The sequence below is a fragment of the Triturus cristatus genome, chromosome 6, assembly GCF_964204655.1.
Source record: "Triturus cristatus chromosome 6, aTriCri1.1, whole genome shotgun sequence".
NCBI lineage: Eukaryota > Metazoa > Chordata > Amphibia > Caudata > Salamandridae > Triturus > Triturus cristatus.
This window is the reverse complement of record NC_140589.1, coordinates 1371453936-1371480286: the sequence shown is the minus strand read 5'-3', so window position 1 is coordinate 1371480286 and position 26351 is coordinate 1371453936. Positions and strand designations below refer to the sequence as shown.

At 46.1% G+C, this 26351-nt stretch overlaps 1 long non-coding RNA gene across 2 annotated transcripts in view; it reads left to right on the top strand.

The window, feature by feature from the left end:
- Nucleotides 1-26351, top strand: part of LOC146821427 (uncharacterized) — a 344983-nt gene that overhangs the window by 11942 nt on the left and 306690 nt on the right. The window contains exons 2-6 of one of the 2 annotated variants that reach the window (XR_014963168.1): nucleotides 12204-12265; nucleotides 12357-12463; nucleotides 12551-12623; nucleotides 12768-12843; nucleotides 13125-17916. The exons of the other annotated variant lie outside the window; for it this stretch is intronic. This is a non-coding gene — a long non-coding RNA (uncharacterized LOC146821427). Of the gene's footprint in view, nucleotides 1-12203; nucleotides 12266-12356; nucleotides 12464-12550; nucleotides 12624-12767; nucleotides 12844-13124; nucleotides 17917-26351 lie in introns of those variants that run through there. 2 annotated transcript variants of the gene reach the window in all.

The window sequence follows — 26351 nt, the reverse complement described above, 5'->3', positions numbered from 1 at the left end:
GGAGGTAGCAGTCCAGGAGGGTGGGGGTCCCGGGCAGATGACCCTAGTCTCGCTAGGAGACAGTGAGATGGTCCCTGTAACCTACCTGCCCTCTAACACTAAGAAATATGGGCAAGTAGTGACCATCAATGGGAAGAAGGTTGAGGCTCTTAGAGATACAGGAGCCAGCGTTGACCTCGGTGAGGCAACACCTGGTGTCTCAAGAGCAAATTGTACCCAATGCCTACTGTAGGGTTGTCAATGCTGACAACGTAGAGAGTCGTTGTCCAATGGCTCAAGTTCCCTTTGAGTGGGGGGAGGTCTCTGGTACTCTACAAGTCGCTGTGAGAACTGACATGCCTGTAGACTGTCTGCTAGGGAACGACCTGGAGAGTTCCCCTTGGGAAAAGGTGGAGAAGACCACGCATCTGAGGATGGTGGGTCTACCCGACTGGGCGTGCGTGACCACCCGGTCCATGGCAGCCAGTAGGGGTGTTGAGAGGGTCCTGGAGCCTGAGGGAGAGGTCCAGGAACCGGCCTTAGGGAGAAGGCGCAGGAGGCGCGGGAAACCGGCCCCCGAAGTTCCCACGGCCCGGGAGGAAGTAGACCCTGAGGGGGATGCTCTGGAGCCTACCGGGGAACAGATTGCCGAGCTGGGAGATCTGCCTGAGCTGACCCATTGGCAGCAAGAAGGAGGTCCCTCCAGGGAGGAATTCTGCAGGGAGCAGAAAGAATGCCCTTCTCTCGTGGGTATGCGGCAACAGGCTGCAGACCAGGCCAATGGTGTTCAGGCCAAAACACACTACGTGTACTGGGAGAGTGACCTCCTGTATTCCGAGCCTAAGGCTGCTGAACCTGGGTCAGCCCGTGTGCTGGTGGTACCCCAGAAGTTCAGAACCTTCCTACTGGGGCTGGCTCATGATGTGCCGTTAGCAGGACATTTGGGGATGGACAAGACCTATGACAGGCTTGTCACCCACTTTTACTGGCCCCAAATGCACAAGAATTCCGATTCCTACTGCAGAACCTGTCGGACTTGCCAGGCAAGTGGTAAGAGCGGAGGGAAGCACAAGGCTCCTCTGCAACCTTTCCCTGTGGTCGGTACGCCATTCCAACGGGTGGGTATTGATATTGTGGGGCCTCTGGACCCCAAGACAGCCCTGGGCAACAGGTTCATCCTGGTCTTGGTGGACCATGCCACCCGGTACCCTGAAGCCATCCCTCTGAGGACAGTGACGGCCCCCGTGGTGGGACGGGCACTGATGGGAATTTTCTCCCGAGTGGGATTCCCTCTAGAGGTGGTGAGCGACAGGGGGACCAATTTCATATCCACATATATGAAATCCCTGTGGAAGGAGTGTGGGGTAACTTACAAGTTCACCACTCCTTACCATCCCCAAGGAAATGGGTTGGTTGAGAGATTCAACCGAACCCTCAAAGGCATGATCATGGGCCTGGACGGTCCAATGAGGCGTAAGTGGGACGTCCTCTTGCCATGCCTGCTCTTCGCTTACCGAGAGGTGCCACAGAAGTCTCTAGGGTTCAGCCCCTTTGAGCTTCTGTATGGTCACCCGGTAAGAGGACCTCTGAGTTTGGTAAAGGAAGGCTGGGAGCAATCTCCCAGGAAACCTCCCCAGAATGTATATAGTTACATGCTGGCCTTCCGAAACCAGACTCGGCGTTTCAGGCAACTTGCTGAGGCAAATCTGGAAGCCAGCCAGGAGGAGATGAAGCGGTGGTACGACCGGAATGCCACTCTGGTAGAGCTTCAACCTGGACAAAAGGTGTGGGTCTTGGCCCCAGTGGAGCCTTGTGCACTTCAGGATAAGTGGACAGGTCCATTTGAGGTTGTGGAGCGCAAAAGTCCTATCACCTACTTGGTGGACATGCAGACTCCCAGGAACCCTTTGAGGGTCCTACATGTTAACCGCCTTAAGCCCCACTTAGAGAGGACCGAAGTGGGCATGCTGCTGGCCACTGATGATGGAATGGAAGAGGAGACCGAGCCTCTTCCTGACCTCTTAGTGGCCTCTGAGAAAGATGGGTCAGTGGATGGAGTTAACCTCTCACCCACCCTGACGCCCGAACAACAGGAAGACTGCCGCCACTTGCTGGGACAATTTTCCGACCAATTCTCCCTGGTTCCTGGTGTCACAGATTGGTGCGTCCATGATGTGGACACAGGAGACAGCTTACCTGTGAAGCACAAGGCTTACAGGGTAACTGACAGGGTCAGAGCTTGCATTAAGGAGGAGGTCTCCAAAATGCTTGCGCTAGGGGTGGTTGAGTCCTCCAGCAGTCCTTGGTCCAGCCCCGTGGTCTTGGTCCCAAAGGCTGCTGCGCCGGGAGCCACACCTGAACTCCGGTTCTGTGTGGACTACAGAGGACTCAATTCAGTCACGAAGACTGACGCGCACCCCATCCCCAGAGCTGATGAGCTCATTGATCGGCTGGGGGCTGCCCGGTTCCTCAGTACGTTTGATCTAACGTCTGGGTACTGGCAGATCGCCTTGACCGATGGGGCCAAAGAGAGGTCCGCATTCTCTACACCAGATGGGCACTTCCAGTTCCGAGTCATGCCATTTGGGATGAAGAATGCCCCTGCCACCTTTCAGAGGTTGGTCAACCAGGTACTGGTTGGGCTGGATGCGTTCAGTGCCGCCTACCTGGATGACATCGCAGTGTTCAGTGCCACCTGGCCTGAACACCTGCGCCACCTCTGGGAAGTGTTGATGGCGCTGCGCCGAGCAGGCCTCACGATCAAGGCAAGCAAGTGCCAGATCGGGCAGGGTTCCGTGGTGTACTTGGGACACCAAGTGGGGAGTGGCAAGGTGGCACCCTTGCAACCCAAAATTGAGACCATCCTGGCTTGGGAACCCCCCAAGACGCAGACCGCAGTGAGGGCCTTCCTGGGGCTCACTGGGTACTACAGGAGGTTTGTCAAGGGCTATGGAACGATCGTTGCCCCCTTGACAGAGCTGACTTCGAAGAAGCAGCCCAGGAACGTGATTTGGACTGACACCTGTCAGAAAGCTTTCGACACCCTGAAGACTGCCATGTGCACGGCGCCCGTGCTCTTGGCCCCTGACTTCTCCAAGGAATTCCTAGTCCAGACAGACGCTTCAGAGCATGGTGTGGGGGCTGTTCTCTCACAGATGACTGAGGAGGGCTGGGACCAACCCGTAGCCTTCATCAGTAGGAGGTTACTTCCACGGGAAAGTAGGTGGAGTGCAATTGAGCGAGAAGCATTTGCTGTGGTCTGGGCGCTGAAGAAGCTAAGACCCTACTTGTTTGGGTCTCACTTCCGGGTTCAGACGGACCACAGGCCCCTCAGATGGTTGATGCAAATGAGGGGTGAAAACCCGAAGCTGTTGAGGTGGTCCATCTCCCTACAGGGTATGGACTTTACGGTGGAACACCGTCCTGGTACAGATCACGCCAACGCTGACGGTCTGTCCAGGTATTTCCGCCTTAGTGACGAGGAACCCCCTGGGCAAGGGTAGTTCTCCCCACATTTCAGCTGGAGGGGACACGTGTTAGACCTGGCACCTTGGCGTGAGTTTCCCTTCCACTTTTTGATGGTGTGCCTCGACTGTTTTGCTGGTGTTGTCCGCTCAGGGCACTGCGCCACGGCTAATCCGTGCCGCAGTGCAAGTGCTCCCTAAGTAAAGTGTACCTGTAATTGATGTCCACGATTGGTTTATTGGATTCACTGTCAGTCCCCAGTAAAGTGCACCAGGGGTGCCAGGGCTTGTGAATGCCAATGCTGCTGGTGGGCTTGCAGCGCTGGTTGCGCCACCCCCGGAAGCGGCCTTGTAAAGTGTGTCTAGGGTCTGCCACCGCAGAGCCTGTGCGCGGTCCGGGACCGTCGCGCTGACTGCGCAAGTGCCCCCACTTGCCAGTCCCTAAACCTTCCCTTACCTACATATTAGCCACCCCTCTGGTAGGCCCAAGGGCAGGGTGCATTGTAGGCATAAGGTAGGACATGCCCTGATGTGTGTGGCATGTCTTAGTAGTGAATTACAGCCATTTCCGTTCTTCACTATTGAAGGCTGCCTGCTCTCCATAGGCCAGAATGGGCTGCCGGGATCACGCCAACGCTGTGACCCCAGTGGACTCAGAGAGCATGGTAGAAGTGTCAAGTTTAGTATGCCTGAACTCAGGATGATAAAATACTTCTTGTAGTCAAGTTTATTTTAATATCCTGGGTTTGTAAATACTACTTTTAGAAAGTTAGTATTTACTGACCTGACCATCTCAGTCCGCCTCTGCTGTGTGTATGTGTTCTGCCTGGCAACAGTAAGGAGCAGGGTTGGGGAATCCCCAGAGACAGGTTGGCTGCCAGGTGGTGGGTAGAGAGGTGACACCTGGATGGGTGGGAGGAGTACACCTTGACTCTTGAATAGACCTGTGCTCTGCCACCACAAAGCCGGCGCCACCCCCTGTGGGGCGGCTGATGTCTCTGCCCTGCTGCTGAAAGGAAAGAGCAGAGTCACCATAACAAAGTGCTCCAGAACTGGACTGAGCCAGGCCTAGGCCCCCTGGCGCTAAAGAACAAAAGAATCATGGTATAAAAGTAGGAGCCTGGCTCCTAAGAAATCAGAATCCTGTTTACCACAAAGAACCTCTGCCCGACTAGAAGGAGAAGAAGACGCCGGAGGAGCTGGCCTGCTGCTTGCCTTGCTGAGAGAGGAGAGGAAGAGACTTACTGAAAAGACTTTGCTACTTTGTGCTTGAACATTCTCCAAGGGCTTGACCTGAGCTTGCCCCCTGAACTGAACCCCAGGAACAGTGGGTTCTCTGTGCTTCTTGCTCATCCTCCAATTCGAGCCGTGTGTGCATCCCGCTGGAAAAGAGACTGCGCCCCTCATCGCCCCTCCTAGGGCCGTGACACTCAGAAGCTCGCCTGCCTCCAACCCGTGAGAGCCCCGCTCCGTCCCGAGCCGCTCTCTGTTCCCGGGCCAGGCCGCCTGCATCCCTGTCACCGCCTGCCATTGGAGTGCGCTGAACGCGCTATCACCCCTCCTGCCGGAAGCCGTCCGACGACTGTGATCTACGCCGGGTCATCCAGCTGCACTGACTGTGCCCTGTGACCCCGCTTCGCTATCCCCGGACATCTCAGGCCGCGCCGCCCCCGCTGTGGAGACCCTCCTGCACCGCCGTGCTAAAGGGTCGCTGGCCGCGCCTGCCTACGTGCCCACACCTGCTGATTGAGGACCCAAGAACACTTCCCAAGCTGAGAGTCGCACCGATCTGTGCCGGCTCTCCACATCACGAAAGAAGTTCCAGTATCGGGCTCGGGGCCCGCAACGCCTTATTTCCCCGTTCGCAGGAGCCGATCTCTGTGAGTACTGGAACCACAAGTAACATTTGCAAGAGAACTACAAAGTATCCATTTGAAGCTACGAACAACGAACATTTGCCCGCTGGACAACCTGGTGGCATAGCGAAAACGTTATTGGTCTTGTGATAAGTCTGCTGAGATATATATACCTTATTTTTACATAAAGAATCGTATTTTTATATATATCCAAGTCTGGTGTCCGTTTCTGGGGGGATTGATGTATTTACTGTGTGTACGATTGTAAGTGCTTAACCAACAACGCCTGAGGAATCGCCTTGGCTGCTCACGCCACGCACCTAGAGGGTGAGCAAGGGTCATTCGCGAGGGGTTATCCTGCGCCCTGACGTGGAGGAGAGGGTTCCTGCTTGACACAAGGGCAACCTTGCGCCAACCAGAGATCCCCGACTCTAACAATAATTTACAATATTATTCAAACCACACAAATGTAGATATATGTGAGAACTGCAATTTACTGTTACTGTATAGGAAAATGTTAATAGGCACACTCATATAAATGTTGAGATTACACAATGAATGCACCTTCTTTATCTGTTCAGGTGCACCTCACATTAAAAATTGTTACATCACATGAGTACATAAGGCCATGTGTAAACATATAGGATTCTCATCTAACTCTACTCTGCTTTCTTCCTCTTCACTACTTGTCTAACTTGTGCATACTTTTATCTCTTAAAGATTATAAGCAGGAATATTGCACAAAGGGCAGTTATCAAAAGAGGTTTCAAAATTACACCCAAAATTTCACATCTCAAGTTTCCAAACCGTTTGCCTACTGCAGAAAATCCATTCCCAATGGCTCCCTGTTAGACCTGGCACCTTGGCGTGAGTCTCCCTTCTACTTTTTGTCGCTGTGCCTCATGTGTTGTGCTGGTGTTAGCTGCTCAGAGCACTGTACCACTGCCAACCAGTGCCGCAGTGCAAGTGCTCCCTGTTTAAAATGTATATGTTGGTTGGATTCCATGATTGGCTTATTTGGTTTACTGTCAGACCCCAGTAAAGCGCACCAGGAGTGCCCAGGGCTTGTAAATACAAATGCTGCTGGTGGGCTTACAGCACTGGTTGTGCCACCCACAGAAGCAGCCTGGTAAAATGTATCTAAGGTCTGCCATTGCAGAACCTGCGTGCAGTCTGGTACTGTCATGCTGACTGGGTAAGTGCACACACTTACCAGTCTCTAAACCTTCCCTTAACTTCATATTAGTCACCCCTATGGTAGGCCCAAGGGCAGGGTGCATTGTAAGCATAAGGTAGGACAAGTCCTGATGTGTGTGGCATGTCCTAATAGTGAATTACAGCCATTTTCGTTTTTCACTATTGTAAGGCTACCTGTTCTCCATAGGCCAGAATGGGCTGTGAGAATTGTTACATCCTATGATCCTAACAGACCCAGGGAACATGGTAGAAATTCGAGTTAAGTATGCCTGAACTCAGAATAATAAAATACATCTTTTAGTAAAGTTTATTTTAATATTCTGTGTTTGCAAATACCACTTTTAGAAAGTTGGTATTTGCTTGCCTGACCATTTCAGCCTGCCTCTGCTATGATTTGTATCTGCCTGTCTGGTTGTGTGAGTGACAGGGCTAGGGAAACCCAGAGGGGCAGGGCTAGGTAGCCTGGTGGTGAATAGGAAGATTGGCAGTCAGATGGGTGGGAGGAGTACACCTGGGCTCTGAATAGGGTTGTGCTCTGCTACCACAATGCTGGCTCCACCTCCTGCGGAGTGGCTGATGTCTCTGCCCTGCACCCTGACTAGAAAGGCAGAGTCATGTCAACAGAGTGCTCAAGAACTGGCTTGGACTGGGTAAAGGCCCCTCAACCCCAGAGGAACAAAGGAATTAGGGGTATAAGTATTGGGACCCTGCTCCCAAGAAATTAGATCCTGCTGAAACAAGAAGAACCTCTGCCAGAGGAGAAGGAACTGGGAAAGCTGTAAGAGGAGTACTGTCCCTGACCTGGGGGATTGGCCTGCAGTGGTTGCCTTGCTGCTGAAGGAGAGGAGAAAGACTACTAAAGACTTTGCTTCAACTTGTGCTTTAAAAAGATCTCCAAGGGCTTGAACTGAGCTTGCCCCCTGAACGAAGTCCCAGGACCAGTGGACTTCACCCCCAGCTCCCCAGAGTCTTTTGGAAGTGCCTGCTGCTGTTGTTGGGTCTTCTGAGGGACTGCGTGTCGCAAGGAGCTGGAAGCGCGACGCAAGGAAGAGAAGCGTGCCACCGTCGGAGCCGCTGTCGTCGCATCTCGCAAAGAGTGTCGCGCTGCAGCATCGCATCGAGCGGAAGCGTCTCGCATCATTCCGGAAGTGTCTCGCAACGCCAAAGAAGCGTGTCACCATCGCAGCCATCGTAGCTGTCGCATTGCACCGCATCGAGAGAAGAGTCTCGCATCGAGGAGGAAGCGTGTCGCCATCGCAGCCATCGTAGTTGTCGCATTGCACCGCAACCAGAAAAGCGCCTCGCATCCACGGAGAAGCGTGCCGCCGTCGGAGCCGCTGTTGTCGCATCTCGCCAGTGGGGTGTCGCCGCTGCAGCATCGCATCGAGCGGAAACGTCTCGCAACATCGGAGAAGAGTGCCGCTGCCAAGGCCGCTGTCGTCGCATCTCGCCAAAGGTGACGCCGCTGTAACTGACGCATCGAGTCGAGCCTTCTCGCAACATCAGAGAAGCGTAACGCATCTGGAAGATCCCGTCTTTATTTCTTTTGCACCAAGAACTTCAACGCATCTGCATCGCTGCAACACTTTCGTTGCCCTGCGTGTCGTATCTAAGGTACATTGACTTAAAGTGTCGCATTTAAGAACTTAAGAGAAACTAAGCAATCTTCTACCAACTAAGCAACCGTATTGTGTATTTTTAATCGTTTAATGGTCTTGTGATAATCCTATATAAAGAATCCTTATTTTTAATATAAATACCTGTGTGGTGTCCATTTGTAGTGTTGTCACTTGGTTACTGTATGTGTTCACAAATGCTTAACCTATAACGATCTGAGATAAGCCTTGTCTGCTCGCGCCAAGCTACCTAGATGGTGAGCAGGGGTTGTTTTTGTAGTGTAACCCCTTACCCTGACTAGAGGAAAGGTTCCTTGCTTGTCACAAGTACCTACCTGTGCCAACCAGAGAACCCGGATTCTAACATTGGTGGTCAGCGGTGAGGATTCTGGACTTGCATTTGTGACTCATGTACAGTAATTGGTGAACACTACTTAGTGAGTGCAGACCTTAACACAACCAATACTTGTTGGTAGATTTCTTTTTGGGACTGTCTATTTTTGAGCACTGCCAAGCTTTACCATGGTGGAGAAAGCAGCATCCATAGTCTCTGTCAATACAGAATTTGAATGGAAAGAAGAGAATCTAGACAGCTACAAGTTATCACAGCTGAAGTTCTTTTGCAAGAAGTTTAATGTTTCTACAACTGGATGTAAAAACAAGACACAGCTCTACAAGGTGCTGAGGGCCTGGGTAGAAGCAAGGAATGCCACTGATGATGAGAATGCAGATGAGCAGCTGGGTGGGCCAGTGGGTTCAAGAGGAAGGAGATCCCCTTCCCCTGCAGGTAGCAGTGTTTCTAGTAAAAGTTTATCTCCAGAGGAGTTGGCAGACAGGAAGGAAACCAGAGCTCATGAAATAGAGATGGCCAAACTAAATGGGCAACTGGCAATGGAACAAAAAAGGCTAGAAATGGAAGAGAAAAAAATCCAAATGGAGCATGACGTAAAAATGAGGGAGCTGGAGTTGAAAGCCCAGGGCTTGGGAAGCACTCCCTCTGGTGGCAGCACACCCCCAGTGCAGGTAGAGTCCAGAGTGTACATACCCAAAGATGTAGTGAAAGAATTTTTTTTAAATGATGACATAGGGCAGTGGTTTAAAGCCTACGAAGTAGCCATGTCCTCCCACCGGGTCCCTGAGAAGGATTGGGGAGCGGGGTTGTGGGGGCGGTTCTTGAGTGAAGGGCGGGACACACTGCTAGATTTGCCCTCAGATGTGTATAACTCTTACCCCCATATGAAGGATGCTTTAATGGCTAGGTATGGGTTAACCCCTGAAATGTATAGACAGAGGTTCAGGGGTTGCACTAAGATTCCCAATAGTACGTATGTGGAGTATGTGACTTTTTTTTGCAGAGCACTGGATGGTTGGGTGAAGGGTAGCAAGGTTGATAATTTTCAAGGGCTTCTTGATTTAATGGCATGGGAGCACTTGTCCAGTAATTGTTTTCCTGAGCTACGCCAGCACCTGATTGATAGTAGGCTGACTAACCCTAGGAAGCTTGCTGAGGAGGCGGACCGCTGGGTCAGTACCAGGGTCCACAAGGGTCCCGTGGGAGACTCCGCCAAAGGTGGGCAGGGTCCCCAGCAGAAGAGCGGGGGGACAAGGGTAAACAGAGGGAGTTCCAGAAGAGGCCCCAAAGTAATCCCCAAGGGAACCAAGGGAAAGGTTCTCAGCCTCCCCCACCCCAGAAACCGACTGGGGCCCCGACAGGTCCCCCTGTTCAAAGAGGGCCCCTGACCTGTTACAGATGTGGTGAGCTGGGTCATTTTGCCAATGATCCCAAGTGTCGCCAGTTTGGTAAACCAGCACCCCCTGGTGCAAACCCCCGGCAGACGGCTAGTGTAGCCCTGGGTGGGGAGATGGGTGTCCAAGGTGGGTGGGGTTCAGTAGAAATGTCCCTGGTCTCATTAGGAGACCGTGAAGTGGTCCCCAAAACCCAGCTGCCTGAGAACACTAGAAAATACAGGCAGTGGGTGACCATAAATGGCCATAGAGTGGAAGCTCTCAGAGACACAGGAGCCAGTGTGACGGCTGTCAAGCGCCACCTGGTGTCTCAGGAGCAGGTTGTCCCAGGAGCATTCTATCCGGTTGTTGCCGCCGACAACACCGAGAGTCACTGCCCGGTGGCTCAGGTTCCCTTTGAGTGGGGGGGGTGGTCTCTGGTACTCTTCAGGTAGCTGTGAGGCCGGCCATGCCTGTAGATTGTCTGTTAGGGAACGATCTGGAGAGCTCACCTTGGGCTAAGGTGGAGCGGAGTGCTCACCTGGAGATGTTGGGTATGCCAGATCGGGCGTGTGTCACCACACGGTCCATGGCAGCGAGTAGAGGTGCTCAAGAGGACCTGGAGCCTGAGAGGGAGGCCCAGGAACCGGCCTTAGGGAGAAGAGGCAGGGGGCACGGGAAACCGGCCCCCAAAGTTCCCACGGTCCAGGAGGGAGCAGACCTTGAGGGGGATGCCCTGGAACCTACAGGGGAACAGATAGCTGAACTGGTGGATCTGCCTGAGCTGACCCATTGGCAGCAAGAAGGAGGACCCTCCAGGGAGGAATTCTGCAGGGAGCAGAAAGAGTGCCCTTCTCTCGTGGGTATGCGGCAGCAGGCTGCAGACCAGGCCGCAGGTGATCAGTCTGGGTCACATTTCATTTACTGGGAGAACGACCTCCTGTACTCTGAGCCTAAGGTTGCTGAGCCTGGGTCAGCCCGTGTGCTGGTGGTACCCCAGCGCTTCAGAGCCTTCCTACTGGGGCTGGCTCACAATGTGCCATTAGCAGGACATTTGGGGCAGGACAAGACCTTTGAAAGGCTGGTCACCCACTTCTTTTGGCCCCAAATGCGCAGTAGTTCAGACACTCACTGCAGGACCTGCCAGACTTGCCAGGCAAGTGGGAAGAGTGGAAGGAAGCAGAAGGCTCCACTCCAGCCATTCCCTGTGGTCGGTACCCCATTCCAGCGAGTGGGGATTGACATTGTAGGGCCACTGGACCCCAGGACAGCGATGGTTCATCCTGGTCCTGGTGGACCATGCCACCCGGTACCCAGAAGCCATCCCTCTGAGGACAGTGACGGCCCCCGTGGTGGGACGTGCGCTGATGGGAATTTTCTCCCGAGTGGGATTCTCTCTAGAGGTGGTGTCTGACCGAGGTACCAATTTCATATCTAAATATATGAAATCTCTTTGACAAGAGTGTGGTGTAACCTACAAGTTCACCACACATTACCACCCCCAAGGAAACGGGTTGGTTGAGAGATTTAACCGAACCCTAAAGGGCATGATAATGGGTCTTGAGGAACCCATGAGGTGTAAGTGGGACGTCCTCTTACCATGCCTTCTCTTTGCTTACAGAGAGGTGCCACAGAAGTCTCTAGGGTTCAGTCCCTTTGAGCTGCTGTACGGACACCCAGTGAGAGGACCTCTAAGTCTGGTCAAGGAAGGCTGGGAGCAATCTCCCAGGAAACCTCCCCAGAATGTATATAGCTACATGCTGGCCTTCAGAAACCAGACTAGGCATTTCAGGGAACTTGCTGAGGCAAACCTGGAAGCCAGCCAGGAGGAGATGAAGTGGTGGTACGACCAGAACGCCACTCTGGTAGAGCTTCAGCCTGGACAGAAGGTATGGGTCTTGGCCCCAGTGGAGCCCTGTGCGCTCCAGGATAAGTGGACCGGTCCCTTTGAGGTTGTGGAGCGCAAGAGCCCTGTCACCTATTTGGTGAACTTGTGGTCTCCAAGGAACCCCTTGAGGGTCCTTCATGTCAACCGCCTCAAGCCCCACTTGGAGAGGTCCCAAGTGGGCATGCTCTTAGCGACAGATGCTGGGATGGAGGAGGAGACCGAGCCTCTTCCTGACCTCCTGTCAGCCAAGGAGCAAGATGGGTCAGTGGATCAACCAACGAGTATTTAGGAGTGTGGTTAGTTTGTATCTCTCGCTATCTCATTTTCTTCTGTGAGCACGCGAGACGCCGGAGGCCATTTTTCAGCCCCGCGAAAACTAAAATAAGGTAAATTTAGCCCGCTTAAGTTACTCTCTATATTAGATCTGACGTATATAAATAGTAGATTGATTCTATACTTAAAATATGTTTTCTTTAAGTTTCAGAAAAATCATTCGTGGAACCTACCCTTTAAATAGATGACATCGCGATGTGTGCGAAGGTTAGTCAAGTATTCCTTCTAGCTAACTGTTATTCACATGAAGGTTTACTAGTTTGCCTTTTTTGATAATCCCTTTGTTTTTTTCCTTTAGAATCCGTTTTTATATCAATTCTCTTTAGGCAATTAAATCACGTGAATCAGCAGATTAATGCTCCGTTGGGACTAATAATTTCCTCTTAACTAGAAGAGTAACAAAAGGTAGTGTTTCTACGCATCCTTTTATGATTTGTATCATCACTATAATTATGATTGATATGAAATTAAAATATGGTGTTTCCATTCTAGATTCTGTATCAAAGCCTACATAAAAATAAGATTTATCCTTAGACGTATTTGCCAATCCTCTTACCTGTTGAAAGTAAGTTTCATTGGACTAATACAGAATAATATTTAAATTCTTGAATACAATATGGAACACTCTGTTCCATCTATGCTAACATCAGGTGAATCTATATACGGTCAGATATAATATGTTGCATTTTTGTGATTGGTGTATTTTCAGCAATCCTCCATATCAGATACACAACATCGGTTAATGCAAATTTTACTCCATAAAAGATCGATTTTTGATATTTTAAGTAAGTCCATTTTCACTATACAGTCTGTCTGGTTCTATCTTTCTGTTTTTCATCTCTCTCTTTTGGCTATTTACATTTCTTAAAAGAGAAGAAAACTGCTCTAAATATGTGTAAATTAGTTTGTTCTAGCATTCTATTATCACAGTATCTATATCATAATATGAATTTTACTGTTTATGTTGGGATCTTGAGAATGTATTCACAATAATGATTTAGAAAAGATATGAATGTAAATATAAACATTAGGCTGTTTTTTGATCATACGTCTTTTATTATTGTAGATACTTTTGTGGCTACTCCTGATGAAGGCGTTGTGAACGCCGAAACGCGCGTCGATTACGATTATTCATTACAAGCTGCCACTTATTTTATATTGTATTGTATTGTATATTTTTTATTGTTGTTGATCTATTTTTTAATTTATATCGTATGTATTAAATGATATGAAATTCTTTTTTCTTTTTGAAAAAATGAAGAAATGAATAAGATGAAAAAATAAAATTTATTATCTTTGAAACTAAATTGATGTTTTTAGCATTCCTCTCGTTTCCCAACAACAATATTGATAGATGGTCTTGTTAGTACATAGAGACTGCCTAGGAATTTATTTTTACTATACGTATATTACCCTGTCCTAGGAGTTGAACTATTTACTGTTCAGGGGGTCCTTGTTTCCTTCATCTGATTTACCCACAGCTGGTCTGTGCAGGGCTTGTGCTTTGTATCCTACAATTGTTTTATCAGTTTTGTCTGTGATAATTTGAATGTTTTTTTGTAATTTTACTCTATATTGTGATTTATTAATCCTTGTTCTTTTTCTTTAATCTATTTGTTTCACCTTTTTCTCTTCACCTCTCTTGATACTAAAACTTTCGAACATGGCCCAACTAAAAACTTTTGGCTTCTCAGATGAAGATTTTGCCTTACTAGTAGGAAGTAGTAATACTTTTTGTAATAGTTCGAAAGAAAGTATACATAGCAACGAAGATATGCGGAAATTAATAGATTTAAAAAAGAAACTCAAGCGTATGGAGGCACACGGAGAATTTATGTTGGAATATTTAAAAGCAGGCATTATTCCAACTGGCCTCCGTGTCCGTAACATTCCAGGATTATTTGTCCACCATAGACCATTTTTAGAAAAGTGGAGTATGATAGCAAATAGGTGCTCGAGAGATTTAATGATATTAATAATTGAGACTGCGAAGGAATTAGCGGCTTCAGTAAAAACGGAATTAGATGAACTAGAAGAAAAAATTAAAAAGATGAACAGTATAGACGAGGCAAAGAAAAAATTAGAAGACTCCAATAAAGAACTTGAATCTTTTGCTAATTATTTAAATAAACGTAAATCTGATAAATTCATGAAAGATAAAAGGTTTCACTCATTAGAAAACACTTATCCCTACCTTGGAGATAGTTTTTACAAACAAAACCACTATCTAGATGAAAATAGATCCAAGCAACAACGAGTTACTACCTTTTCTAATACATCAGAATCAGAAGGAGAAGAAAATGCAGCTTATTATGAATCTGAAGAGAACTATAATTCCTTCGCAACAAAACATAATACACCACAGCCTTTTTTAGCCAATCGAGGGCCACGCAGGGGACGATCAAGAGTGAGATTTCAGTCACAAAGCAGAGGCAGTTATCAACCCCAACACCATCAACGGCAGGATGCTCAATATCTGTTGGAAACACGCAACAGACAATACTGGAAACAGGGGATGTAATCCCCATATTCAATTTATCATCCCATAATTTAGATATACATTGTATAAATCTGTTATCTAAAGGTCTCTCTTATGTGCCTCACACCAATGCTAATAAATTTGAACTATATCAGGATATTATTGCATTTTTTCGAAAAATTAGATTAAATTTTTTTTTTTAACTTAACACAAATCTAAATTCTGACCATGCTACTACAAGAACTATTGCCCTTCCATCCAATTTTTGTCCTTCTTTAGAACAATTAGGACCTGAAGTAGCTACATTTGAATTAGTTGTTCTTCAAAAACTGGAACGAGCACTCCATTTTATTCCGAAACCTATATATAATCTTGATAGAGACGAATTCTTAGCACTGCACTCTCTGGCCCTAAATAAAGATTTGACAATAAAGAGCTGTGACAAAGGGGGTGGCATAGTAGTCATTAATACCTTTGATTATGAACATAAAATGTCTACTATGCTTAATGACAATAATTTTTACACTAAAATACTGTCTAATCCCTCAACTTTGGTATCTAAAAAAATCCAAACTCTAACTCATCAAGCTTTAGTCGCTGGTGAAATTACTAATAAAGAATATGAGTTTCTAAATTTTAACAAGAATAAAACAGCATGTATCTATGGGTTGCCAAAAATCCATAAGAACACCAAAGATCCCCCTTATAGACCAATAGTCTCTACAATTGGAACGATTACTGAACCTCTATCGAAATTTGTTGATTTTAAACTACGTCCTTATATTCCGAGAATCCTTTCCTATATCAAAGATACTGGGGAAATGATTAATAAAATAGAAAACATTCGATTCAACCCCCAAAAGGACATCTTAGTGACTCTTGACATAGAGTCACTATATAGCAATATTCCTTTAGATGGAGCACTGAAAGCCACAGACTGGTTCATTGATGAATTTAACATACCTTGTCCTAAAACATTTATACTTGCATGCCTTGATATAATACTCAGGGAAAACATTTTTGAATTTGGTGACACTCTATTTAGACAAGTGACAGGCGTAAGTATGGGTGCTTCAGTCGCACCATCTATAGCCAATATTTATATGGCTGCCTTCGAGACTAAGAATATACACAATGAAATCGCACCATTTTTTGAGTCTATCTCCGTCTGGTCCAGATATATAGATGATATCTTTTTTGTCTGGACCGATGGAGAAGACTCATTGTCTGAATTTTTGATATGGCTTAACGCTGCAGACAAAAATCTAAAATTCACAGCTCAAAAAAGTATTGATAAAGTGGAATTTTTGGATATTATAATAAGACACGCACAAGGTAAGTTAGAAGTAGACCTTTTTATAAAACCAACAGCAAGAAATACTTTGCTACACTTTAAAAGTTTTCATCCTCGAAACCAAAAGCAAAGTATTCCGTTTTCGCAATTTCTGCGAGTTCGGAGAAACTGTACTAATTTGAGTGATTTTGATGTACAGGCAGCTGACATGAGGAAAAAATTCCTGGATAGAGGATATCCCCATCGTTTGATAAGGGATTCTTACAAACGAGCTAGATTTTATGACCGTGACCATCTCCTCAAATCAAAAGATACCATTGAAAAAACACAACTGGTATGTATCACGAGACACTCTACCCTGGACCACAAAGTAAAACAAATCATCAATGCTAATTGGCATATTCTTAACAGCAATCCTGAACAGCAAAAATTAGTAAAACCTCTGTTTGCTCATAGACGCAATAAAAATATCAAAGATCTTATTGTCCATTCTAGGTTTGATAAAAATTTATTAAACCCTGCGTTTATTCAGAAATCTATTGATGGTAATGTGCCAATTAAAGGAACAGTTAAATGTTCCTCTTGCAAATCTTGTGATTCTATTCTAAGTGGAGAAACATTTACCCACAATGGGTTCACCATACAAGCATCATAAATGTGGAATTGCAGAACTCAAAATATAATTTATTTTATTCTCTGTCCATGTCAACTAGGATATGTTGGCGAAACATCTCGAGCCATTCATACCAGGATTGCCGAACATCGTTCTGCTATTAGGACTGCTAAACTCATTGCGCCTTTAGTTAAACATTTCATTGAAATGAATCACAAACCGGAAGATCTCCGTTGGACAATTCTGGAAAAAATCAGAACCCCCAACAATAAAGGTGGTGAGAAAATACGAAAAAAACGTGAGGTCTTTTGGATTTTTTCACTTAACACTTTCAAAAAGGGATTAAACAATAAAAATTCCGTGGGAAAATGCTATTGTATGACGGATTCAGCATTTACCTTGTATGTTAAGATTCAAGGTATAAATATCTTGTTTTACCTTTATTCCTCTTCGTATTTATAAAAATTCATGTATGGACTCCTAAACTGAACTGATCTTGAAGTTAAGGCTTTTACGAGCCATAGCCTTATTCGTAGGTATCTACAAAGTTGAGTCAATATGGACGCATTGAGTCGAAGAGTCCGTTTTTACATTTGCCTGCTTTTTTGCACCACAACAAAGCAACAAACTATACGTGACCTGTCACTTGATTTGGTTACTAATAAAGTAGGGATAGACAAAGAGAAAAAAAGAAAAAAATAGCTGTCACATGACTTGCCACATGATCAACCAACGAGTATTTAGGAGTGTGGTTAGTTTGTATCTCTCGCTATCTCATTTTCTTCTGTGAGCACGCGAGACGCCGGAGGCCATTTTTCAGCCCCGCGAAAACTAAAATAAGGTAAATTTAGCGCGCTTAAGTTACTCTCTATATTAGATCTGACGTATATAAATAGTAGATTGATTCTATACTTAAAATATGTTTTCTTTAAGTTTCAGAAAAATCATTCGTGGAACCTACCCCTTTAAATAGATGACATCGCGATGTGTGCGAAGATTAGTCAAGTATTCCTTCCAGCTAACTGTTATTCACATGAAGGTTTACTAGTTTGCCTTTTTTGATAATCCCTTTGTTTGTTTTCCTTTAGAATCCGTTTTTATATCAATTCTCTTTAGGCAATTAAATCACGTGAATCAGCAGATTAATGCTCCGTTGGGACTAATAATTTCCTCTTAACTAGAAGAGTAACAAAAGGTAGTGTTTCTACGCATCCTTTTATGATTTGTATCATCACTATAATTATGATTGATATGAAATTAAAATATGGTGTTTCCATTCTAGATTCTGTATCAAAGCCTACATAAAAATAAGATTTATCCTTAGATGTATTTGCCAATCCTCTTACCTGTTGAAAGTAAGTTTCATCGGACTAATACAGAATAATATTTAAATTCTTGAATACAATATGGAACACTCTGTTCCATCTATGCTAACATCAGGTGAATCTATATACGGTCAGATATAATATGTTGCATTTTTGTGATTGGTGTATTTTCAGCAATCCTCCATACCAGATACACAACATCGGTTAATGCAAATTTTACTCCATAAAAGATCGATTTTTGATATTTTAAGTAAGTCCATTTTCACTATACAGTCTGTCTGGTTCTATCTTTCTGTTTTTCATCTCTCTCTTTTGGCTATTTACATTTCTTAAAAGAGAAGAAAACTGCTCTAAATATGTGTAAATTAGTTTGTTCTAGCATTCTATTATCACAGTATCTATATCATAATATGAATTTTACTGTTTATGTTGGGATCTTGAGAATGTATTCACAATAATGATTTAGAAAAGATATGAATGTAAATATAAACATTAGGCTGTTTTTTGATCATACGTCTTTTATTATTGTAGATACTTTTGTGGCTACTCCTGATGAAGGCGTTGTGAACGCCGAAACGCGCGTCAATTACGATTATTCATTACAAGCTGCCACTTATTTTATATTGTATTGTATTGTATATTTTTTATTGTTGTTAATCTATTTTTTAATTTATATCGTATGTATTAAATGATATGAAATTCTTTTTTCTTTTTGAAAAAATGAAGAAATGAATAAGATGAAAAAATAAAATTTATTATCTTTGAATTTAAATTGATGTTTTTAGCATTCCTCTCGTTTCCCAACAACAATATTGATAGATGGTCTTGTTAGTACATAGAGACTGCCTAGGAATTTATTTTTACTATACGGGTCAGTGGATGGTGTCATCCTCTCTTCCACCCTGACCCCTGAGCAACAGAACGATTGTCGCCAGTTACTGGGACAATTTTCTGACCTGTTTTCCCTGATTCCCGGTGTCACTGATTGGTGTGTCCATGATGTGGACACTGGGGATAGTACACCTGTGCGGCATAAGGCCTACAGGGTAACTGACAGGGTAAGGGCCTGCATCAAGGAGGAGGTCTCCAAGATGTTTGCCCTTGGGGTAATTGAGTCCTCAAGCAGTCCTTGGTCCAGCCCAGTGGTCTTGGTCCCAAAGGCTGCAGCGCCGGGAGCCACACCCGAACTCCGGTTCTGTGTGGACTACAGAGGACTCAATTCGGTCACCAGGACTGGCGCACACCCCATCCCCAGAGCTGATGAGCTCATAGATCGGCTAGGGGCTGCCAACTACCTCAGCACGTTTGATTTAACGTCTGGGTATTGGCAGATCGCCTTGACCGATGGGGCCAAAGAGAGGTCAGCATTTTCCACCCCTGATGGGCATTACCAGTTCCGGGTTATGCCCTTTGGGATGAAGAATGCCCCTGCCACCTTCCACAGGTTGGTCAACCAGGTGTTGGTTGGGCTGGATTCGTTCAGTGCAGCCTACCTGGATGACATCGCAGTGTTCAGCTCCACGTGGGAGGAACACCTGCGCCACCTCTGGGAAGTGTTGATGGCGCTGCGGAGGGCAGGCCTCACGATCAAGGCGAGTAAGTGCCAGATCGGGCAGGGTTCAGTGGTGTACTTGGGGCACCAAGTTGGGAGTGGCCAGGTGGCACCCCTTCAACCCAAGATAGAAACCATCCTGAATTGGGAGTCGCCCAAAACCCAGACAGAGGTGAGAGCCCTCCTAGGTCTCACCGGGTATTACAGGAGGTTTGTCAAGGGGCATGGCAACATTGTTGCCCCCTTGACAGTGCTGACTTCAAGGAAGCAGCCCAGGAATGTGATTTGGACTGATACCTGTCAGAAATCTGTTGAGGCCCTGCTATGTGCACGGCGCCCGTGCTTTTGGCTCCCAACTTCTCCAAAGAGTTTATCGTTCAGACAGACGCTTCAGAGCATGGTGCGGGGGCTGTTCTTTCACAGATTAATGAAGAGGGCCTAGATCAACCTGTAGCCTTTATTAGCAGGAGGTTACTACCACGGGAACAGAGATGGAGTGCTATTGAGCATGAGGCATTTGCTGTGGTCTGGGCGCTGAAGAAGCTAAGACCCTACCTGTTTGGGTCTCACTTCCGGGTTCAGACAGACCACAGGCCCCTCAGATGGTTGATGCATATGAGGGGTGAGAATCCAAAGCTGTTGAGGTGGTCCATTTCCCTACAGGGTATGGATTTCACGGTGAAACATCGCCCTGGTACAGATCATGCCAATGCTGACGGTCTGTCCAGATTTTTCCACCTTAGTGATGAGGAACTCCCTGGGGTAGGGTAGTTCTCCCGACTTTTCAGCTGGAGGGGACACGTGTTAAACCTGGCACCTTGGTGTGAGTCTCCCTTCCACTTTTTGTCGCTGTGCCTCATGTGTTTTGCTGGTGTTAGCTGCTCAGAGCACTGTGCCACTGCCAACCAGTGCCACAGTGCAAGTGCTCCCTATTTAAAATGTATATGTTGGTTGGATTCCATGATTGGCTTATTTGGTTTACTGTCAGACCCCAGTAAAGTGCACCAGGAGTGCCCAGGGCTTGTAAATACAAATGCTGCTGGTGGGCTTGCAGCACTGGTTGTGCCACCCACAGAAGCAGCCTGGTAAAATGTATCTAAGGTCTGCCATTGCAGAACCTGCGTGCAGTCTGGTACTGTCATGCTGACTGGGTAAGTGCACACACTTACCAGTCCCTAAACCTTCCCTTAACTTCATATTAGTCACCCCTATGGTAGGCCCAAGGGCAGGGTGCATTGTAAGCATAAGGTAGGACAAGCCCTGATGTGTGTGGCATGTCCTAATTGTGAATTACAGCCATTTTCGTTTTTCACTATTGTAAGGCTACCTGTTCTCCATAGGCCAGAAGGGGCTGTTAGAATTGTTACATCCTATGATCCTAACAGACCCAGGGAACATGGTAGAAATTCGAGTTTAGTATGCCTGAACTCAGAATAATAAAATACATCTTTTAGTAAAGTTTATTTTAATATTCTGTGTTTGTAAATACCACTTTTAGAAAGTTGGTATTTGCTTGCCTGACCATTTCAGTCCGCCTCTGCTATGATGTGTATCTGCCTGTCTGGTTGTGTGAGTGACAGGGCTGGGGAAACCCAGAGGGGCAGGGCTAGGTAGCCTGGTGGTGAATAGGAAGATTGGCAGTCAGATGGGTGGGAGGAGTACACCTGGGCTCTGAATAGGGTTGTGCTCTGCTACCACAATGCTGGCTCCACCTCCTGCGGAGCGGCTGATGTCTCTGCCCTGCACCCTGAATAGAAAGGCAGAGTCATGTCAACAGAGTGCTCAAGAACTGGTTTGGACTGGGCAAAGGCCCCTCAACCCCAGAGGAACAAAGGAATTAGGGGTATAACTATTGGGACCCTGCTCCCAAGAAATTAGATCCTGCTGAAACAAGAAGAACCTCTGCCAGAGGAGAAGGAACTGGGAAAGCTGTAGGAGGAGTACTGTCCCTGACCTGGGGGATTGGCCTGCAGTGGGTGCCTTGCTGCTGAAGGAGAGGAGAAAGACTACTAAAGACTTTGCTTCAACTTGTGCTTTAAAAAGATCTCCAAGAGCTTGAACTGAGCTTGCCCCCTGAACGAAGTCCCAGGACCAGTAGACTTCACCCCCAGCTCCCCAGAGTCTTTTGGAAGTGCCTGCTGCTGTTGTTGGGCCTTCTGAGGGACTGCGTGTCGCAAGGAGCTGGAAGCGCGACGCAAGGAAGAGAAGCGTGCCGCCGTCGGAGCCGCTGTCGTCGCATCTCGCAAAGAGTGTCGCCGCTGCAGCATCGCATCGAGCGGAAGCATCTCAAATCATTTTGGAAGTGTCTCGCAACGCCGAAGAAGCGTGTCGCCATCGCAGCCATCGTAGCTGTCGCATTGCACCGCATCGAGAGAAGAGTCTCGCATCGAGGAGGAAGCGTGTCGCCATCGCAGCCATCGTAGTTGTCGCATTGCACCGCCACCAGAAAAGCGCCTCGCATCCACGGAGAAGCGTGCCGCTGTCGGAGCCGCTGTCGTCGTATCTCGCAGAAGGGGTGTCGCCGCTGCAGCATCGCATCGAGCGGAAGCGTCTCCCAACGTCGGAGAAGAGTGCCGCTGCCAAGGCCGCTGTCGTCGCATCTCGTCAAAGGTGACGCCGCTGTAGCTGACGCATCGAGTCGAGCCTTCTCGCAACATCGGAGAAGCGTAACGCATCTGGAAGATCCCGTCTTTATTTCTTTTGCACCAAGAACTTCAACGCATCTGCATCGCTGCAACACTTTCATTGCCCTGCGTGTCGCATCTAAGGTACATTGACTTAAAGTGTTGCATTTAGGAACTTAAGAGAAACTAAGCAATCTTCTACCAACTAAGCAACCGTATTGTGTATTTTTAATCGTTTAATGGTCTTGTGATAATCTTATATAAAGAATCCTTATTTTTAATATAAATACCTGTGTGGTGTCCATTTGTAGTGTTGTCACTTGGTTACTGTATGTGTTCACAAATGCTTAACCTATAACGCTCTGAGATAAGCCTTGTCTGCTCTCGCCAAGCTACCTAGAGGGTGAGCAGGGGTTGTTTTTGTAGTGTAACCCCTTACCCTGACTAGAGGAAAGGTTCCTTGCTTGTCACAAGTACCTACCTGTGCCAACCAGAGAACCCGGATTCTAACACTCCCAAAGCACTCGTCTCTTCTAACTCTTTCAAAACTTTTATCAACCCAGATATATTCTGAATATATTTCTCAAGAGCCTAACTTTCATCTGGGATGTAATTACAACATTGCTGAACTTCTAACATCCTACAGTCTCAGCTCTCCTTTTAGAGTACAAGGTCTATCAAAAGAGACATTTCTGTAAAACCATAGACCTTATCACAACCATCTCAGCATCCACAAGCAATAAAGAATTTGCAGTACTAGTAGCCAATGTATCCACTATTGTAGACAGCTTTCTAATTTTCAGATCATTCAGAATTACACCTACAGATGGGATTATGGCACAAAAATATCTCCTACTACTTCGGCTGCACTAATACCTTGTCTAGTTCTATGTTTTGTTTCCCACACAGAATCATTAAAATGTTCCACATAGTAAATCTTTGGGAAAACTATATTAAGATAAGTACCGTGACATGGGGAAATTTAAAATATGCATACTGTCTATAAATAAAGTACACTCCAGGAATTGCAGGATCTTGTCTTTCTAAGAAATGATCACTCTTCCCCCTCATTTGCAAACATGTTCACTTTCACTCTGCCCTAAAAATAACAGGCCTATATAACTCTGATTAATATATATACATAACTTTCCCTCATGTTGCCAATCTAATATGAAGGCGGACACATTTTCCCTTCACCTGATGTTCAATTTCTTCACTACTCCACCTATGGTGTTTTTTAAGATCTTTGTCAGTTTCACATTTTAACTTTTGTGCCTCCGGAGCATCACTTTTTTAACACTCTGGTGGCACAATGTGCTGCAGCATATTTACAAGGCCACACATAGCCACTTTACATGGCTTTTCAAGCCCTTGTAAATATATGCCCCTTTCATGCAGAACACTGCATGCAAGGGGCGTTCTATGGGTGCTGCTATGGGTGTTCCCACACGACACCCATGGAATCTGAAACATTCCCAGATTTACAAGGAATTGTAAACCTGGGAAAGTGTCAGATTCAGTGGCGTAGGAGTGGTGCAATGAAGGGAAATACTTTTATTTCTCCTAGTTTTTTCTTTTTTCTATGTGTGCTGCCTTCTGCAGCACATAGAAATAGGAAAATGCCAAAAACAATCATACCCGCAACGTAGGCACCCTTGCAACATGGCGCAAGGGTGACTGCTTCGGCGCATGGCTGCTGTTTGTGCGCGGAGGAGAAGGACAGGAATAAACCGTATCTTGTAGATGCGGTACATTGCTGACCTTTTCTTTTGACGTATGGCAGCGCAGCCCGAAGGCCTGCTGCGCTTCTGTGCGTCCAAAGTTTGTAAATGTGGCCCAAGATCTCTCCTCCTGTCTTCTACTAAATTTAAAAAAACATTCTCCACATCCGACATTGAACAAATCATATTATGCCTATGTGCATAATCAGTGTCTAGGGACTTACGAGACTTAAAATATTTGCCTGCTATCTATGCACCTTTAAAATAAGGATTCTTATTTAAATGTTTGAAGATCGGAACATCTGAAAGGACTAAAACATAATTTCAAAAATAACTACCCTGTCTATAGTATAAGCTTAGTAGACGACTACAAGAAATCCCATACGTCAAAAGAATATGGTGGTAGGTTATACCTTCTACTAAAGAAGCAGGCAATTGGGTACAAATGTAACAATCTCTTGCACTCTTAGTGTCAATGTACTCATAAAGCAATCTAAAATAAGCGTTTGAAAAGAAATCTCCGCTTGATAGATCTGTGTGCAGATTTTAGGCCACTACAACTGTAGGTCACTATCAGCAGGATGCAATGTAGTAGTGGCAACAGTAGACTTGATCTCTTCTGACCTATATATAGCTGAATATAACCCTGTAAGCAATACAATTAATACTACAACTATGTGTGCCTGCTATGATGTATCTACGCTTATTAGTATTAAAATTGGCTTCCATTCTTCGTTGGAATCTTACCCTTTGAGTCTAACATAGCAGCTGGAGAATCTTCTCTGTCAGTTTCCACCTGTGCAAACAGCAAAACAAAATTTCAAATGATAGGCAACAAGAATATCAATCTGACTCACTTGCAACCACTGGCAGAGCTAAGGAGAGAACAGAGAGGGGCGCAGAGGAGGTTGGATACCGGTCTGTATAAGTCATTACATGGCAGTGTATTGTTTTCTTTATTGTTCCTATGTTTTGTCATTTTGATGTTTATAACAATAAACAGAACTGTTAAAAAAAAAGAAAATGTACAAAGATCTCCATGAGTCTTCCTTAGCCCTACTCCATGTTCTTCTAAAGGACAACCTTATGCTCCTTCAACTTCCTCAAACCTCAGTACTCTTCTTTGTTCACTACAAAGTCTATTTAAATGTCTCTAAAAATAAACAGTTCAAGTTCATTTAACAATCAGTTCCAGAATGAAATGTTTCAGTTCATCTACTAGCACGGAAAACTCATTCACATCCAAGTAAAGAAACTTGGCCACATCCAGAATAAGATGTCTCAAGGCACTCAATTTCACTAACAAAGGAAGTTCAAAAGTAAGATCAAACTGGAGATCAAGTTCCCAAAGTTTCAATTGAATTTTCACAGTGATTCCCAAATTCCCAGAAATCGTTCTCCCTGTCATTTGCAAGGAAATACGTCCATTCAGGGGAAATGTATCTCCAACAGGGCACTCTTGCTCTCTTTGACCTTCCGAGTGCATCCCTTCTCCTCCTCAGTCACTCGGATCAGAAAACTCAGTATCCTCAGGAATGACTGGGAGATCACCTTCTCCCTGTGGTATCAGTCTCTCCCTCTCCTGCCTTTTTGGGTAATGTTCTCCTGTAGCCACTCACAGTTCCACAGCACTAGGCCATTTATCGGGGTCCGAGTCTGGCTCAGTCACCCACAGAGCTTCTTCAGGTTCAATAACCAACTCTCCAGGACCCCATCTCAGGCCGAACAAGTTTAGAACCTGGTTCCTGCTGGTCCACTAAAGTTTGACTAACCTGCTTCCATGCAATCTCAACTACCACTGGCCTTTTTGGGAGAGGTGATGTTAAATCATCAAGGGGACACAGAACTTGGCGAGTGTGGGCAACATGCACACAGTTGGGAGACCTCCACACCTTACAGCATTCGTGGTGACAAGGATCACTTGGAATGGCCCACACCAGCGAGGCTCCAGACAACTCTTCTAGATGTGTTCTTTCTCCAGGACCCAGACACTGGATCTGAGGTTATGGCACTGCTCCTGGTGAGACGGGTCTGTGGCAGCTTCAAACTGATGAGACACAAAACGCACCTCATCAGCCAGTCCTTTGCAGTAATCAAGTATCAGCTCATCAGTAATGTTCACAAGCACATTTGCATGCAAAGTCCAATGTCCTTACCAGAAAAATCCCAAATCTCAGACCTCACAGTGTCTCTAGATTGAAGGGTAATTCTTCAATTGTCATCAAAGGGTACAGTGCAATAACTGGATTTTGATTAACCATTTTAAAGGCAATATCCGCGTCGTGAATCTTAAACTACACACCTCTCTGTGTGCAATAAATGATGTAATTCAGCTTGCACAGCAAGTCACATCCGAACAAACTCACAGGACTTCAGTCACAAACCACAAACTGATGATTAGCCCCAAAATTATTTACTATTCTTACTGGCACATATTCAGTAATAGGATTCCTCATTGTTGATTAGCACCTCGAAAATCTTGGATGCTTCTTCCCAAGAGGGGTTGGTCTGGAACTTCCACTGTTCTTACAGTAGAACGGGTAGCACCTGTAGCAACCAAAAATGATACAGTGTGGCCATTTACCTCACCATCTACAAATGAGCCTCTCTGGTCTACCTCCAAGACTGCGCCATGCACACAATCTTCCTCCCCTCTCAGGACCGTCAGATGAACTGATCAGAGCC